This window comes from Triticum aestivum, chromosome 7D, assembly GCF_018294505.1.
Source record: "Triticum aestivum cultivar Chinese Spring chromosome 7D, IWGSC CS RefSeq v2.1, whole genome shotgun sequence".
NCBI classification, from domain to species: Eukaryota; Viridiplantae; Streptophyta; class Magnoliopsida; order Poales; family Poaceae; genus Triticum; species Triticum aestivum.
In genome coordinates, this window is record NC_057814.1 from 448,475,820 (window position 1) to 448,490,815 (window position 14,996).

Below are 14,996 nucleotides of genomic sequence, written 5' to 3' on the forward strand. Positions count from 1 at the left end.
GAAAATAATTCAGAGAACCAAGGTCTTTCACAGGGAAGGTATCCGAGAGTCGCTGAAGCAGATTATGCATGGCAGAGGCAGATGAGCTCACGATGACGATATCATCCACATAGACAAGCATGTAGATGGTGACACCTCGATCAACAAGGATGAACAGAGATGTATCGGCTGCTGACGGATGAAACCCAAGCTGCTGAAGACGCTCACTAAGACGGGCATACCATGCACGAGGGGACTGTTTGAGGCCATACAACGCCTTGTGGAGCTTGCAAACATAGTCTGGCCGTGACTGATCCTGAAAGCCGGGGGGCTGCTGCATGTAAGCTTCTTCAGTGAGGACACCGTGAAGGAAAGCATTGCTGATGTCCACTTGACGGAAGTGCCAGCCACGGGAAACAGCGAGCGAGAGGACGAGGCGCACGGTGGCAGGTTTGACTACCGGAGAGAATGTTTCCGAGTAATCAAGCCCGTACTGCTGAGTGAAGCCGCGCGCGACGAGCCGTGCCTTGAACTTGTCGAGGGAGCCATCTGCCTTATGCTTCACTTTGAAGACCCATTTGCAGCCTATAACATTTTTGCCGGGAGGTCGAGGCACCAATGACCATGTCTTGTTTTGTTGAAGAGCTTGGAACTCAGACTCCATCGCGGGCCGCCACTGATCATCGGCAAGGGCGGCGCGAAATGAGCGAGGCTCCGCGTGGAACGCACGACGGCGAGGGTCGTAGCGGACGGTGCCATCGCTTGGCACGAGCATCTTGACGATGTTGTTGCGAAGGCGAGTCGTCATCGGATGCAGGGCGCTGGACGAAGCAACTTCAGCCTCCGCGGCAGCATCGGACGACAGGGTCGCCGGCGGTACTGACGCTGGAGTTCCGGTGGACGAACAGGCCGGGTCGACGTCGTCAGCCTGGTTGGGCGTCAGACTAAGCCGGCTGACAGGAGAAGCCGGGCTGCGCGATCCAGGCGGCGTGACGAGAACGGCCGAGGGTCCGGCTGAAACATCTGCATGGCCCCCGTCTGTATGGCTGCTACGTGGCGCACATGGCGACGTGAACTCCTGGCGAGTACCTGCAGGAGACAAAGACGAGCTACACGAAGCATCAGGCAGCAAGGTCATGTCATATTTGCGCATGCGATCATCCATTAGAGCCGGCTCGGTGATGGGAAAAAAAGAGGATGGTGTGGAAAGAATGGGTGAGGACTTTTGCACTACTGAGCTAGTTGAGAACGGAAACACTTGTTCATCAAAAGTGACATCACGAGAAATATAAATGCGACCACTAGAGCGATCTAAGCATTTGTAGCCTTTGTGCATGGAGCTATATCCCAAGAAAACGCATTGCCGAGACCGGAATTCTAGCTTGCGGTTATTATAAGGGCGCAGGTTCGGCCAACAAGCGCAACCGAAAGCACGGAGAAATGTATAGTCTGGTTTATCGCCAAAAAGACAAGAGACTGGTGTGGAGTTTTGAAGGACTCGAGTGGGCATGCGATTTATGAGATAGCAAGCGGTGAGAAAAGCCTCGTCCCAAAACCGAACGGGGAGGGAGGAGTGAGCGAGAAGAGCGATGCCTGTTTCGACGATATGACGATGTTTCCGTTCTGCGATGCCATTTTGTTGTGAGGTATGAGGACAGGAAACCCGGTGCGCAATGCCTTCTTTTTGGAAATAGCGGGAGAGACGGCGATACTCGCCGCCCCAATCCGTCTGAACAGTTTTAATTTTTGCATCGAGCATGCGTTCAACATGTTTTTGGAAGGTGTAGAAGGCTTGTTCAACATCGGATTTTCGTTTAAGGAGATAGATCCATGTAAAACGGCTATAATCGTCCAAAAAACTCACATAATATTTAAAACCACCAACGGAAGTAGTAGCAGGGCCCCATACATCCGAATGAATAATTTCAAGAGGTGTATAAGTGACATGATTAGAATCTCGAAAAGGTAGCTGATGAACTTTTGCGCGCTGACACGCATCACAAACACTAGACTCGGTAGATGGTGCACAAGCAAATTTATTTAACCTAAGAACTGAATCGACAATACTTTTGGACGGATGACCTAATCTTTTATGCCATAAATCTGAAGATAGCCTGATGCTGGAGAGAGCTCGAGAACCAGATACGAGCGACGACTGCTTGTAGCTTGGCACCGGGTAGAGACCATTGCGGCATCTACTTTGAAGAAGAACCGCCTTCGTTGCTTGGTCCTTAAGACGAAAAAGATCAGGATAGAATTCAGCAAAAGCATGATTATCATAGGCAAGTTTTTGTGCAGACAGGAGGTGTTTGTTGATGTGTGGAACATGCAGAATGTTACGGAGGTGCAGAGGTTTGGATAAACCGGGAATAGTGGAATGACCAACATGCGCAATAGACATACCTGCTCCGTTGGCTGCATGCACCTTGTCTTTGCCACCATACTTCTCATGGAAGCTGAGACGGTCCAGGTCACTCGTCAGGTGATCGGTGGCGCCGGTATCTACATACCAGTCGGTGTCGACGGAGTACGAGCCTCCTGGGCCGGTGTTGGCGACGTTGCCGGAGCGCTCACGCTGCTCTTCTGGCTGGAAGGCGTGGTTGAACCGGTTGCGGCAGTGGAGGGCGTCGTGGCCGAACTTGGAGCAGACCTGACACTTTAGGTTAGTCCGGCCGTTGCCGCGGCCACGCGTTCCGCGACCACGTCCGCCCTGATCGCCGTGTCCCGCGTGCGCCTTGGCCGCCTTGTCCGCCACGATGACCATCAATGTGGCGCGCAGCAACGTTTGCGGACGGATGGATGTTGCCGGACGATGCCTGCTGCTCGAGGCGAAGTTCGGCGCTGAGGAAGAAGGCATAGAAGCTGCTGAGGCTGATGGGGTCGTTGCGCGCCGTGATGGACGCGACCAGAGCCTCGAACTCAGGACCTAGTCCGGCGAGTATGTAGCCCAGCACCTCGTCATCGTCGAGCGGCTTGCCGATGGAAGCCATGGCGTCGGCGAAGCCCCGCATCTTGCGGTAGTATTCCGAGGCGGTGAGGTCTTTCTTCTTCAGATTGGATAGCTGGTAGCGCAACTGCATGATACGAGCACGATTTTGTGATGCAAACAACTCATGAAGAGTAGTCCAGACCTGAGCAGAAGTGGTGAGCTGGGTCATCTGCCCAAGTATATCCTCGGTCATGGAGCCGAGGAGCACGATCATGACGAGCTGATCCTTCTGGAACCAGCGAAGGAACTCCGGGTTGGCGACCTCGACAGCTACATCGCCAGTGCCCTCTATGAGGGTCTGCGGCGGCGCTTCCTCGGTGCCGGCAACATAGCCGAACAAACCGTTCGAGGCGAGGGCAGGGACGGCTTGAGTCTTCCACAGCAGGAAGTTGTCCCGCGTAAGGCGCAGCGTGATGAGGTTGCCGAGAGTGGTGACGGAGATTGGAGCGGAGGAGGAGGAGCCGGCGGCAAGGGTGCCGGCGTTGACGGTGGAAAGGGCGCCGGAAGTGTTGGTGATGGGAGCAGCGTTGGAGCCGGCCATGGTGGGTAGGATTAGATCTTATTGCTCTGAATACCAAGTCAGAACGAATGATTTGCCGTGATGATGATCACCGGCCTCCTCATATATTTATACACGTACGTACAAAGGATAAGTACAAGGTTGTTAGGGTTACAACTGATGGCGTGATCTGCCCTTATCTACAGCTAGCCTAACAACCAGAATCCTAACTATACATCACGTTTAACAGATTCAATGGATTTTTGTGTCCATTAGCTTCGAACTATAGCAAGACAGCAAGTACGAAACACCGGTGCTTAATTACACAGCTAGTCATAACAATGGTACCAGCGTACGACGTCAACCACATAGGGGCCGAGGCTGCCCATCTTCTTCGTGTATGCAGGAGACGTGCACGCCTGCACGGTGAGCCCAGGCCCCCCATCCGCTTGGTGACTTCCATGATTGTTGTGATTCTCTAATATTGTTGCCATGCTTTTCTAGCTAGAAAAACCCGCCGGGTCATAATTTTTCTCTAGAAAACCTTTTTTTTTTCTGAAGAAATTCAATACAGACACACACTTATATGTGCACACACACTCGTCTCTACGAAAACACATCAACACACCCTATCTAATGAGCTCTTTCAAGAAATTATCATGTTTATGAAACTATAGTTATGAAATATGTATACAGAAAATATTTATTCCATGCTTAGGTAGGCCGGCGACAGTATAAATGTATTTACATATTTGATAAGTTTAAAAAAATAAATGATTCACTGGGTCTATTTACTTAAGTGATCATTTTGACGTTGTTCATCAATTTTCACATACCGGTCTTGGTTTGAAAACCTAAATGATCTATAGATTGACTAAGTCGTTACAGGCGCCTCGTAGTTGCAAATATGCAGTAGCCGAAAGAATAGTGTTGGAAACTTTGTATAAATTCAGGATAATGTGGCCACCAGTGACACCAAGTTTGGAACTTGAACCCGGATGGACAGGTTCTATCACAAAGAACCTAGCCATCTGAACTATGTTTAGTTCACTTTATTAGATACCCAATAGTGAGGTAAAACTAGCCTAAAATTTGTCTTATATTTTGAGACGGATGTATTATTTTTATTTTATTTTTGCGAATAGGAGGTATTATATATTAGGAGCATGTACAATAGTCCTTCGTTGGTGATGCCATCTAGAATAATCAGTGATGTGAAAGATATAGAGAAATGAAAAAAGAAGTGTGTGTTCTCATAGCTAAAATATGATACTTTAATAAGAAAGATAAATCATTTTTCTCCATTATACAAAAATGTTTTCGGGTGTTTTCTAGTTACCATGTAATCTTCATAACTTTAGGTTCTTCATACTCGAAATTCCTCATGTTTATCAAATAAATGTAAATGCCAATTGGCCGAAACGAAAATTGCCGAAGAAACTGCCAAGTCGTCTGAAAAAAATGCCACCCTTCACCACTTCCTCACAACTAAAACTGCCACAAAATCGGTCACATATGCCACCCTCTCCGGGGGCGTTCGCCAGCTAACGTCGTCCTATGTCTAAATGCCAGTTGGCCAATTTATAGCTAGCCCTCCTTTCAAGTGTCACATGCCCGACATCGTGGGGATGGAGGAGAATGCCTTACGACAATGACGCCGGGTCACATGCCCTCATCATTCCTCGCATGCTACTTAGTACTGTTTATGATTATCAAGTTCTAGCTACATGAATGGGACTGAGATAATAATAGCAACCAAACGTAGGCAGCCGAAGATACATCGTATTCAACGTGGCTGCCAAGTTCGTTACGTACGGTCCTCCTGCATATAGAACTGCGTTTTTTTTTTGAATGACATCATATATAAAACGGAATTGCTCCACACACGACACACTCTGGCCGATCTATGCACGACCAGCAATCCAGCGGACGTTGCATGGCTATGGACGAGATTCGCTGGCTGGATTTCATCGTCGTGCGCTGGTCGTCCATCGTTTGTCGTCCGCCTAGCATTGCTCTATATAGAATTTTCAGGCATAACCCCTTTCCATTAATAACTGAATAATGAAAATACATATCAAACCAGTCAGAAAGGGACGGAAAAAGGGAAAACGAGTTTAACGCATCGCCGGGAAACCCACCACAGGAACTCGCCTACGAGACACCTGCTATGGGGCGAAAACCCGACGACACCTAAGCCTCACAAAAGGACCGCACTTATAAGTTCAGGGAACATGCTCCCCATCCGAGCACTCCAAGCGCTCACGCAGGAGCTAAGGATCCAAACAGTTTATAGCTAAATGACACAACCGACTAGCAAAAGATCAATTGGAACCCCTGGGACAGAAGAACGAAGGCAGCGATGCAGCAGTTCCAATTTCAGGTCGTCACCTCGTCATCCGTGGCTGCCGCGCAGATCATCATCTTGTTGCTAGTGTTGTCTCTCGGCATCTTTGCACCCCGCTCCATCGCTTCACGATCTCCTCCTTTCATGAGTCATGCCCAATAATTCATAAACATGCAGGCAGAAAAAACAAATCCCAAATGGAGTTTTAGGAAGCTTGAACTCAAAGGTGGCCCGGTCCCTGCTGTTCCAGATAGCCCAGCAGATCGCTGCCAATCCGAAGGTAAAGAACCTAAAGCATCAAGAGCATGGTACTGCCACAGATTGTTAGGGCACTACTCAGTACCCATACACATATATAGAACTACGCGTTGATATACCTTCAGCCGCTCGCTGAGGGGGATTGCGATGAATAGTGCGTCCTTGGGCCGGCTCAGTAGAGGTACTTCTCTCCAAGAGAAAAGCGTACGATTTACGTGTCCCCAGAAAACCGGTGGAGGTTTTTTTTTGCCATTTTAGAACCGGTTTCTGGGTAAGGACGACTGCAAGCCCCACTGGTTAAAAACTTGCAGCTCCCTTTAAAAGAACTGATTTTCCTGACCGGTTAAAAATATGTTTTTGAATTAACAAAATGTTCGTGAAGTATGAAAAAAGTTCATATATTCAAAAAATCTTCACGGTCCTATAAAATGTTCATAACTTATAAAAAAATGTTAATTGACTAAAAAATAGTCACAAAATTTAAAAATTATCATGATTTTTAAAAGTTTCTATGAATTTTATAAAAAGTTCGTAAATTATAAAAATCACAAATTTTAGAAAAAATGCTCATCAACTTTTCAAGTTTTCACAAATTTTAAAATATATATGAGTTTTTAGATTTCTTTACAAATTTAAAACATGTGTTGCGGATCGCAAAAAATAAAATCATAAATTTGAAAAATATATGAAAGAAATAAAAGGATAGTGAAAAAGAAAAACAAGGAAATTAAAAAGAGAAAGAAAAAACCAATGGATAACTAAAGAAAAAACGTAGAAACGAACCGAGTGAAACATTCTAGCCAAAAACCGCCCATGCTAGCTCACCCATTGAAAATCACTGGTACCAGTAACCACTCTAAAGAAAACCTCCTTACTGATAGAATACCGCCTGGTTAGCATAGAATATGATATTTATACTTGTTGATAGCATTGGTAAAATTGACTAATTCACTCACTCATGAGATGGAACTTAAACTGATGTGAGTCATATTTCATGCATGACAAGTTGAACACAAGGTGTTTCTGTGATAGCACAACGCTACAAGCCCCGCGTGACCCATGGGCCTTCATTTGCAGACTAACAAGAAAAGTGCATCTACAAGGGGATGCACCCCTCCCCCACCACTATCCATCCTCGGACATCACTGGCTTGTCGGCCAAACCATCCTTCCCAACGGCATCTCCCATCTGGAGCCCAACAATCTCAACACATTCACCAATAAATATTAGGCACCCATAATTCAATAATTCGAACATGGTAAAAAAATCTAATGAATCAAAGATCATGGTACATATTAATGTCATTTCACAGCACGTGGAACTACTCGTTGGCTTCAGGGTCCATGATGCATGTGGGCAACATGATCCTCGACTCATCGGTGATCCTAACGAGCCTGTGACGCCCGGATAACTACGCTACAGTAACCCTCCACTAATGTTGCCACTTCATCACGATTACTGTTGATAAACTCACGTTATTTCAAAACCCGTTCTAATTCAAATTTAAAATCAAGTCAAACTTTTAAAGTTTTCAAAATGTCAAAACTAAATTGTTCTAAATTTGTCAAATAATCCATAGGAAATACTGGTGGAGAAACCAACTTTTTATGAAATGGTTTAGTGCCCTTAAATAAATAAACAGTGGCCAAAAAATAAATTAAATGCCTTTTTTGATTTATAAAAATGCTAATATATTTTATTTAACTGCCAATCTTCTTGTGGCAGTGAACTAATTTGGAATTCTAATATTGGTGTAAGTCTCATATTTCATAAACCTAAAATGCTGTTGAAAATTAAAAGAAAACATAAAGCAAAAGCTAAGAAAAGAACACAAATAGAAAATAAGAAGGGGACCTAAACCTACTGGACCCTTGGCCCTTTTAGCAAACCAGGTCCAGCCCACCCCTGCCATCCCCAACCTCCTGCTACAGGGAGGCAGGGGGGTCGTGGCACCCATCGGCAGGCCATGGCCGCGCCGTGCCTTGCGTGGAGGCCATCCACGACCTCCCCCCTTGCCTACAAGGGCCCCGCCTCCCTCTCGCTGGAAACCCTAGGACACTTTCCCCCTCGCCCTCTCCCTCGCATCTCACTCTTGAGCCGAGCGCTGCCGTCGCCGCCGCTCGCCACTAACGCGGCCACCAGCCACCCCGAGCCACGAGAAGGCGTCTGGGAGCTCCGTCGTGGTCGGCTCCATCACCACGCCGAAGGGCTCGAGCCAGGAGGCCCCGAGCGCTCGCCATCGGTCGTCTTCCCCGCGTCCGGTCGTCGCTTCCCCGCCCCGGATCTCCTCCCTCGACGCTTCCCCGGCCTCCCGAGCACGTCGTCGAGAACCTCTGTGAGGACCTTCCCCGATTCCCCTTGTTCCCCCTTCGATTCCATTGCCGTAGTCGCCTGTATGAGCGGTAGTCCGCCATGGCCGAACCTCAGTGTCCACGTACGAGCGCCTGCTGCTCCTTGCACTGCTCTGCTTGCTGCCTCTGCTCTACTACGCTTCTGCTGCCTATTGCTGCTCCGCTGCCCCGCTCGCCGCCCGCTGCCGCTCCCTTGCCTCGCTTGGCCGCGCTTGTCACGAACTCCTAGCCGCCCCGGTCGTGCCCGACGACGCGTGCTGTGTCGCCACGCGCGCCCGGGCCGTGCCCCACGCGCAGCTGCTGTGCTACTGCCGCGCTGCTCACCTGTGGCGTTGCTGCTGCTCTCTTACGTGCTGCTGCTTGTTCTTGCCGCTGATTGCTACTAGGTGCTGCTACTCACTTGCTTCTTCTACTACCGCACCTAGCCATGGCCACCAAGGCCCCTGTAGTCCCTCCGTCCAAAAAAACTTGTCCCTCAAATGGATGTATCTAGCACTAACTTGGTGCTACATACATTCATTTGAGGGACAAGTTTTGGACAAGTTTTTTCGGACAGAGGGAGTATATGGCTGTGTGCATGGCCGGCTGGACTATGTCCAGTGATGGCCGGTCCTTGTTTAATTAGGTTAAGTGTAGCTTAGTACTGTATTAGTTTAGTGCTAATTTAGCCTATTAGCAAATGACAGATGGGCCCCATGGGTTAAATAACCCTTGTTTAAAATTATGAGTCAATTACATGTGGGACCCTTGGTTAAATTAATCCAGTTGTTTAAATAATAATCAGCTAAAAATAGTGTGTCTTTGGCACCTGGGTCCCACTAGGTCTTTTGACCAATCAACCGTGGACCAGTCAACTGTTGACTGGCCCCACTGTCAGCCTCCTGTACACTATGGGGTGCACTGGACCGGGTGCACCTAGCCTTTTCCTTTTATTTTTCGAAATTAGATTAAATCTGTTAATTTTAGAATATCATTAAAACTTTGAAAAAAACATAGAAAAATATTGGTAACTCGGATGAAAATATTTTCTACATGAAAGTTGCTCAGAATTTCGAGACTAATCCGGATACGCGGTCTGTTCGTCTGCCACGCGTTCCTAGCATAGCGAAACTGCAACCGTCCCCCTCCGGTTCGTTTGTCCGAAAATGCCAACTTCGGGTAAACTTTCCCGGATGTTATCCCCTTCGCCGGTATCATGTAGCATCGCGTTAGAACACGTCTAGTGCTGCTTTTTGTCTTGTCATGCATAGTATTGCACTTGTTTGCTTTGTATTTATTGTTTCTTCCCCCTCTTCTCTCCGGTAGACCCCGAGACCACTGCTGATGCCACTGTGATCGACTACGTCGTCGACGACCCTTCTTCCCTTTCAGCGGAGCTTCCAGGCAAGCCCCCCTTTGATCATCTCGATATCGCCCATTCCATTCTCTCATGCTTGCATTAGATTTTGCTACTGTTATTGTTTGCTCCTATTCTGATGCATAGCCTGCTTTTGTAACCTGCCTATTGTTACCTACCTGCTTATCCTAAACTGCTTAGTATAGGTTGGCTAGTGATCCATCAGTGACCCCCACCTTGTCCTTGTTGCCCCTGCTTCATCATCGAAGACCCGATCAACGGGATTGAAGACCAGGCCCCGACACAGCACATCACTTTCCCCTTAGTTGCTGCTTCATCATCGAAGACCTGATCAACGGGATCGAAGACCAGGCCCCGGCACAGCACATCACTTTCCCCTTAGCTGCTCGACACTACTGGGTTACTATCGAGTGCCGAGGGTGAGACCTCATCAGCACTTCTGATGTTAACCATGTAGTGTAGCTATTCGGTCGTGGTCATGGAGGGTGATTTCCTCCTTAACCACTTCCGATACGACTCTGACGTGCAACCCCTCAAGTGTGAACCTCGAGGGTGGATCATCTTACGTTCACCTTGATGATTACATCGAGTGGAATTCACCGGGGGTGATTCATCGGGTTTTCCCCTTGATGTTTGGACACACGGATACTTGGACTTTACAACGGTTACTTGGAAAGGCGGGTCGACCCTGAGGGGTACCCGCGAGTGATGTGGAGACGGGTTGACCTGGAGGGTGCCCGCGAGATAATTACGAGGCGTGGCCGAGCATTCGTAGCCCTTGCCGCAAGTCCTCGAGACGGGGCAACGGGGTCACATCTTTCGTGAGTCTCTGCTTGTTACCGCGTGCTCCTAATCCACTACGATTTGGATATTTGATCCGAGGGGCCTCTGGCACCAACCATCACGTGGGCATAGTATGGGCGTTCTGCGTCGTATGCATCAGCCGAAGCTTAATAGACGTCAGCGACTGAGCGGCACGCGCCGGGTTGGACTGCGTAAGCACCTGCCTTTTTGAAGGAGGTAGCTATGTCTGCTCACCGGCCGCGTACGCAACGTGTAGGAGTTCCCAGGGCGATGGCCCATGACCCCTGGGGGCATAGGTTTAGTCCGGCGTGTTGATCTCTCTATTAAGCCTAGGTCGGGTTGCGGCGTATTGTTTGGTCGAGGCCGGGCATGACCCAAGAAAGTGTGTCCGGCCGGAGTTAATCGAGTGTGGTGGGTAAGTTGGTGCACCCCTGCAGGGAAGAAAACATCTATCGATAGCCTGTCCTATGGTAACGAACAATCGGAGTTGTATCCCGATTGATACAGCTAGAACTGGATGCTGAGGCATGTTTTGGATATGTTGCTTCGGCAGTCGGGATCCCGGAGCGTTGATACAATAACATAAATATGACTTATGTTATACTACTCTACTCCCTCCTGTTGTTGCAAGATGGTGGTTTCTAGAAGATGCTAGTCTTCGATAGGACTAGCTTCTCCCCCTCTTATTCTGGCATTTCTGCAGCCCAGTCCACATATACAGCCTTCCTTTGATAATGTTGCATATGTAGTGTAGATCCTTGCTTGCTGAGTACTTCGGATGAGTACTCACGGTTGCTTTGGTTCCTCTTTTCTCCCTTTTTCCATTCTTCTCGGATGTCGCAACCAGATGGTGGAGCCCAGGATCCAGACGACACCACCGACGACTCCTACTACCCCGAGGGTGCCTACTACTACGTGGAGGCCGCCGACGACCAGGAGTAGTTAGGAGGCTCCCAGGCAGGAGGCCTTGCCTTTTCAATCGTTGTTGCTTTTGTGCTAGCCTTCTTAAGGCAAACTTGTCTAACTCATGTCTGTACTCAGATATTGTTGCTTCCGCTGACTCTTGTGTATTCCAGCTTATGTATTCGAGCCCTCGAGGCCCCTGGCTTGTAATATAAAGTTTGTATTATTTTAATTTGTGTCTAGAGTTGTGTTGTGATATCTTCCCGTGAGTCCTTGATCTTGATCGTACATATTTGCGTGTATGATTAGTGTACGATTGAATCGAGGGTGTCACAAGTTGGTATCAGAGCCGACTGCCTGTAGGAATCCCCCTTCCACACTCCTTGGCCAAAGTTGAGTCTAGTCACTGAATTTTTTTACTAACATGGCTGTGTGTCTTACGGCCCACGTCGCCATTGGGTGGTATTAGGATCTTTTACTCCTCGTCTATACTCTGGGACTCTGTTCTCTCTTCTATTCGGGTTAAATGAATTTACTAACTACATTAGGTTCTCGTAACGACTTTCCCCGGAGAGCCCCTTCATTCCGGATGGTTGCCTGCTTCACGAGAAGACTTTGAAGATAATCTCCGATCTACTCCCGAGAACTTGTGTCCATTTCTTTTGCAATCCCTTAACACCGTTGAATCCTTATGGATAACTGCGTACCTCGCCGTTCATACTTCCATCCCTAGTTGTTCTTGTTATTACAAGATACCCGAAAGTATTCTCTAACTTTTGAGAATCTTTTTTCTGACTGCCTTGCACCTCTTTTCCGCCTGAATAACCCTACGAATAATTCGTCACGCTTATCGGGGATTCGTTCATCCCCAGTTGCTCATATGTCTCACAAAATTCTTTGGAATACTATTCGATCTTCCGATAATCCTCAGTAGCCTATTGCTCCTGTTTTTCCTTATCGTCTTGCGTTATGGTTAATTCCATATGTACAATATTCATTAAACTCCTTTGAGATTGTCATTCTTATCCTATTGATTCGACATGTGCGTGAATGCACACATTCATTAGTTATTCCTGGTAATTATTTATCCTTCTGGCTCAGACTCCACTCTAGGCATGAGCTGGTTCTCGGCAAATCAAACAATGAATGATTGTCGGTCTATGTATTTTCAACTTGCTTATCTTTTGATTAGAGCATCTGCTTCTGATCCCCCAATTGGAAATCATAATGCCTTTGCATTTAAGCTTTGGAATTATCAGATATTTCCAAAATCCGATGCCTCTGCATTATTTCTTCTTCTAATTGAATATCGATACTCACATCAGCTCCGTTGTGGATCGCCGGATCCATTACTGGATTATCATCCGACAGTGTCCTTCATATTGAAAGAACCTCATGAAGTTCTTTCCCAGATACATAATGCCTTTGGTAATTGTATCCTCTCCTTTTGTCAACCATGCTCTGCTTTCGAGCTTGTGTTGTTTACTTCTGAAGTTTGTGGAATAGGTTCCTAAGATGCCCCTATGGGTTGAACCTATGCCTCCCATAATCCGTTTGAACCCGGGAGTTTTAACGAGTCTTACTCTTCTGGTGTTTAGCCAGATAACATTTCAACACTACAACTTCATCGAAAGCGAGAAGTAAATGAAATGATATGCATTGAAGAAGTGGGAGTCGACCTTGAACTTTGTGTTCATGCCCATGGACACGATGTAGATCTTATCATGGAAGCTTCTCTTAAAATTAATTATCCCCATGGTATAAGATCATCTTATATCTGGGATTTGATCCTTTGCAACCGTGGTTCTGACCATGAGTGTTCCCCTTTGATCCCATTTCTCGGACAAGTTAAAGTACTTGCCTTCTGCAGATCAATACATCTCCGCAACCTCTATTTTGATCTTCCTTCGATTATTACCCTCCGGAATCTCGAGGATATCAAAGGACCGTGTTGCTTCCTATGAGTCTTCATCTAGTATTGCTCCTCACCGATTTCATATTTCCCCTGGGTTTTGATTTATTAGTCACTCAAGAACACCGATAAGTGAATCGACCCCGCACTCCAAATCAATAACTCTAAGTAATTTTCGTTGCTTATGAGTTAAATAATCCCTCAAGTCATTCCTAGCCTGATCGGGTATATCATTATCGTGCTAATTTTAACTGTGCTACCTGGTCCTTATTCCTGGAGCACAACTTTTCGACGATGAGCGAAGCTTACGTCGATCTTCCTCATCGTATCATTCCACATTGAACAACAAGCTTGAATCCGAGCTTGTGTCGTATCCATGGTTCCAATAGCCTTTGCTTCATCATTCCTTTTGCTTGATGTCGTTGCTGCTCGATGGCATCTTCATAGAGCCTCTCGACAAAATTTGTCGTGATCACCATCAATATACTGCCTTGTTCTAAGATATCAATCGAATTCTTGAGGAGAAATACCATCCTTGCCCGTCGATGATTCATGTTGTCATCGACACCATCCTTGACTTCCTGCTAATACAGACTTGGTCATGTTTTGGTTATATCTTACATTCCTTGACATTCTTGGAATTGTTCCTTTGTACTTCTTGTGACCTTCAGATTCAATCTTGCTTGAAACACCATGTTAATGTTACCTCGAAGCATGACTGTGGTACGCCGAACAACAACAAGAACATTGGAAGAGCATTGCCAAATGTTTCTTGCTCTATTATCCAAACACCGTTGTATGGGTAACATCATGAATTCCCTTGCCCCTTTATCCAAATGGTGATGTACTTGTTGATCTAACATGTATATCATGCTCTACTTTTCATTGGGAAAAGATACACTCCTAAATTTTGTGTATAAACATATTTTCCTTTCCATTGGTTTGCTTAACCTTTCTTGTGATCTATATATGTTATAAGCAGAAATAATTCCCTGCTTATGGAAACACCTCGGTTTACAACTCTGTCAGAGTGACCCTGTTACTATTGCTGACGACATCCCGGTAACCCCCGATGGACGAGAACTTTGCCTATTGGTCCGCCTCGTTCAACGAGCAGGAAAATGGTTCTCTTCGTCCCTCGCCCTTGGTACCAACGTTGTTGCCAACATAACTGACAGTCTATCCTCTAACCTGCCTTGTTATCATGACCATGCAAAATGTTAGCACCCTTCCTGCTTTTAACCCACATGGTGGGCCCATAACCCATAGTTCCACAGGATCGGAACCTGACCCTCATGTACATCCCTATCTTCCAAAATTGTTCCTCACGCTTGGCTTGGTATGTAATTCGCGAGCCACCTTCTTTTGATCTGTTCTGGTATCATATGCAATACTTGTTCTCGATACTTTGAACCCCTTTCACACTCTGTTTCAGACATTGAACGATTGTCCATCCGCTTGAAGCTTCTTATTGCACCCTCTAGCATTTCTCTCGATGACTTTCCTGAATTTCAACTCGAGAGATGCCTCTATGCCACGTTCACTTAGATAGCCCCCATGTACCTATCTTGTGTTGAGCTCCATCCTTCCCGAGTCT